Source organism: Cynocephalus volans, chromosome 6 (genome assembly GCF_027409185.1).
Source record: "Cynocephalus volans isolate mCynVol1 chromosome 6, mCynVol1.pri, whole genome shotgun sequence".
Classification (NCBI taxonomy): Eukaryota; Metazoa; Chordata; class Mammalia; order Dermoptera; family Cynocephalidae; genus Cynocephalus; species Cynocephalus volans.
This window is the reverse complement of record NC_084465.1, coordinates 154,072,224-154,075,920: the sequence shown is the minus strand read 5'-3', so window position 1 is coordinate 154,075,920 and position 3,697 is coordinate 154,072,224. Positions and strand designations below refer to the sequence as shown.

Genomic DNA, 3,697 nt, shown 5'->3' with positions numbered 1-3,697 from the left:
GAGCTGTTTAAGTAAATGTATTAAAGTTCCTATGGGTGAAGTTCTCTCTCTGCTCTTTTAGAACAGCCCTCATGTTTGCTGTAAACTATAGATCAACAAATACAGTCAGGCTTCTTCTTGAGCAAGGTATTGATGCCTTTTCTGAAGATATCTTTGGAAGGACTGCAGAAGAATATGCTCTTGCTAGTGGTTGTTATGGGTAAGTGTTTGCATTAAAATGCTAAATTGAAGTTTAAAGTAATTATAACTATTACATCTTATACATCTGGTGAGATTTCATAATTTGGTTCAGCTAGTTTGGGAAAAGTAATGAATTAGTCTATTTCACCAGCCAGAAGCCAAGCAAAAGGCTAGACTAGTTAGAAGTAGCAATGGGTACAGGATTCTTTTTCTCAGGATTTTAAAGACATTTATCTTTAGGGATTCCAAGATTATGCATTTCATTCCAAGTATAACTTTTGTGCATGTGGTAAAATTTGTCACATCTTTGATTTTTCTAATTAGTTATTTGGGTCTTGAAATGTACAATTTAGCAGAGAATCTTGTACTTTTCACTGGGAGCTATCTCCTATTCTCACCTCCTTGAATTTTCCAAGAACCTAAGTGGTCCTCTAAGTCCAAGGAAAACAATCCACTTTCACAAGTCAGACAAAGAGGGAAAAGGGGACGTATTCTGATCATTCTCTTCCTCCTGTTGATTCTGTTGCTTCAGTGTTACTGTTGAAACTAGTCCTGTAGTTCCGTAATGATTGCCCTTTGCCACCAGGATACCCTAACTTATGCAGATCCCTCACTCTTCATGGTGACCCATACGTAGACTTCAGAGTTACACTTTTTTTAAGTTACCATATATATGCTCGAGTTCTCAGCCATTGTTCCCAAAGCACCAGCTGTCTATTTTGGCAGTTGGGATTCCTAGCTTTAGCCACATGCATACTAAGTAGAGGGACCCTTCCCCCAACACTCCAAGCCTTACTTGGAGCCCATGTCTTAGCCTAGATCTTCTCAGTGGGTTATCCTTTGAGGCCCTTGTTTGTCTTTTCTCCTAGCAGATATTTAGTTGGGGTTGTTCTAAAGTGTCAGAGAAGTTGAAATGACATTGCAGGAAGAGAACAGAATTTCTTTTCTTATTTGCTACCGAACATGTACCCCAAAGACCCTTTGTATCCTGTGTAGTACATTTTCCTAGGGTGTAGATGGTCCCATATTGTGCTTCTATGGAGTAGTGGGTGTCAGCTTACTGTTGGTTCCTCAAGTGATCTGATTTCAATAATAATGAAAACCTGTCAAGCTACTTGCATCTCTACCTTCAGTTTTCAAAATATTTTCAAATTCTGCCTCACAAGGAAGGCATTCAAGAGACTTCTCTGAATTTAAAGTAGGTTAGTTGGGTTTGAGCGAGCAAGGCCCCATTCATGTCTCTTCAGTATCCATGCGTGAAAGTAGGGTTTTGTGCTTGGGTCATGTCAGCAGCACATATACTAAAGTTGGAACCATACGGAGAAGATTATCCTGGTCCCTTTGCAAGGATGACACGCAAGTTGATGAATCATTCCATATTTTGTGCAGTCCCTGGAAGGTTATTTGACTGTTTCCTGACTAGCTCCAAGGAAACAGTGTATGAGTCAAAGAAAATGAGTGACATCCAACATTGATTGGCTCACCGATCAGGGACAATTTCGTTATCAAGTTAAATGAGACAATATATTTATCAATAAATTCAATTACAAATTATAAAATAGCTGAGATGCCCCAAATTATAAGCCACAAAGTAGAGAACAGCTAATACCCCCAATTAGGACTTACTGACATTTTCCAAAAACAACAACATTTGGATATTAGAATCTACAAAAACGCACACTTTGAGTTTTATTGGGGATTCCAAAATAGTTTCAGCAATAAAGTTTAAGAACAAATCATTTCATTGCTTCACTGTTTCTCTGAGGTTTTTAAAAATATTATATCATTAAATGTTTATAACTACCAAGTGAAATAATGTAGTAAAATTTTTGTTTTTTAGAAGTAGCTTTGAGTATAAGGGTAGGGACTTGTCCAAGAATAAATTTCTGTTGGTTACAGAGCTAGGACGACCTCTGAGTTCAGGGTACTTTCCATTATGCCAAGCTAGCTCTATTTAATTTACTGAGCTAGACTGCCCTTAATTCATGAGTGTTCCCGCTTTACTGTTCTTTAATTACAAGCTTAATTAAAAGTTTGTAGAGCTTACAAATTTGAAGTGTATGGCATAATTGAAGGTCTGGCATTAGCTCTTATATTGTCTGAAATACTCTCCAAGTATATTTTGTAAGTGTTTTTTTCTATCAATATTAAAATAGTGATTTTATTTATCATGTCTTCTCATACATAGCAATCTCCAGCTATTGTTCAAATATACAGAGCAAAAGACACCTACAGATTCTTCGCTAACTAACAATCCAGGTAAGATTTCTGATAGTGAATTACTCTTAGTGGTTGTGCCATAGATTTAAAAAAGAAGTATGAAGTCGGTAGTACTGATCACAAAAGAGCAGTTAAAAAAATGAAATGTGTAAATTGCATGTATATTTTTTCTTAAATGTTTTCTCAATCTAGTGTTTAGAATAATTTAAGAAGTTAATTACAGGTAATTTACAACCTGAAACTGTATTGTTTGAAAAAACTTATTTATTTAATTATGGCTCCTAAAATCTATGATATTGTATAAATAAGAAAAAATATTTTTAAGTTAGTAAGTTGTATGTATCATTATAACAAACTAATTGTTATAAAAATGGATCTTCTATTTAATTTTTACAGTAAATGGATTGCATGTTGTAAAGGAATATTAATCAATACATGGTGATTTGTGTCACCAAAAAAGTAACTATCTTTAAAACTGGGAACTAAACAATACCTTTCTGGGTACCTTAAACAAATGGAAATGAGAACTGCAAAACTCAGCCAGTGTGCACTGATACCAATAGGAGACTGTTTTTTAAAGATAGCTCCTGAGTAGAGAAGCCAGAAAAGCAATTCCTCCTTGACAAGCATAGGTCATGTTACATATTCTTATACCAACAAAATCTCGCTATTATCAAGTTCATTCTTCATAGGTTGAAACCACATTAGATTTATTGACTTTGTTAGAAGAAGGTATTTTCTTCTATCTGTGAGGTGATTGTCATGATAAGCAGTAATTTTGTTAAAACAAGATACCCTGTTACCTTTAGCCAAAAGATTATCAAAATAAATATTCAAATAGCCCAACTATGCCCTCAACAAATTATCATAAAAGTACAAAAATATTTTGCAGTAATAAAAATGCTATATGCTCCCCAGGTGGGACATCTCATGCATTGTAGAATGTGAGCTGTATGAGGACACTTTTAGTTGAGTGGACATTTGTCGAAGAACTTCTGTATGTTAGGTTTTGCAAGCTGCAGGGGATGGAATAGATATAGATGATATGCTTAAGGTCCTCATTATAGAATAGAGCTGTCCCTATTTAGTTTTCTGTTTCTTCAACAGAATTTTCAAAGAAAACCTTTTAATGCATTTATTCACTTGCCCACTTAACAAATGGGAGGATTTAAGGTCAGCATGCAGATTGAGTAGGAGTTTGCCAGGTATAGGAGCAGAAGGATGGTGTCTGGCAGAAGAAACATCTAATGAGAGTATATGTTTGGCAGAAGCAATAGGAAGTACGGAAGCTAAGACA

The 3,697-nt window shown here is 35.4% G+C and overlaps 1 non-coding gene across 1 annotated transcript; it reads left to right on the top strand.

Moving 5' to 3' along the window:
* The first annotated feature begins 1,452 nt into the window (after positions 1 to 1,452).
* On the top strand, positions 1,453 to 1,564 carry LOC134381363 (U6 spliceosomal RNA). Its single transcript, XR_010023961.1, has one exon. It is a non-coding gene; the product is annotated as a U6 spliceosomal RNA (small nuclear RNA).
* The last annotated feature ends 2,133 nt before the right edge of the window (positions 1,565 to 3,697 follow it).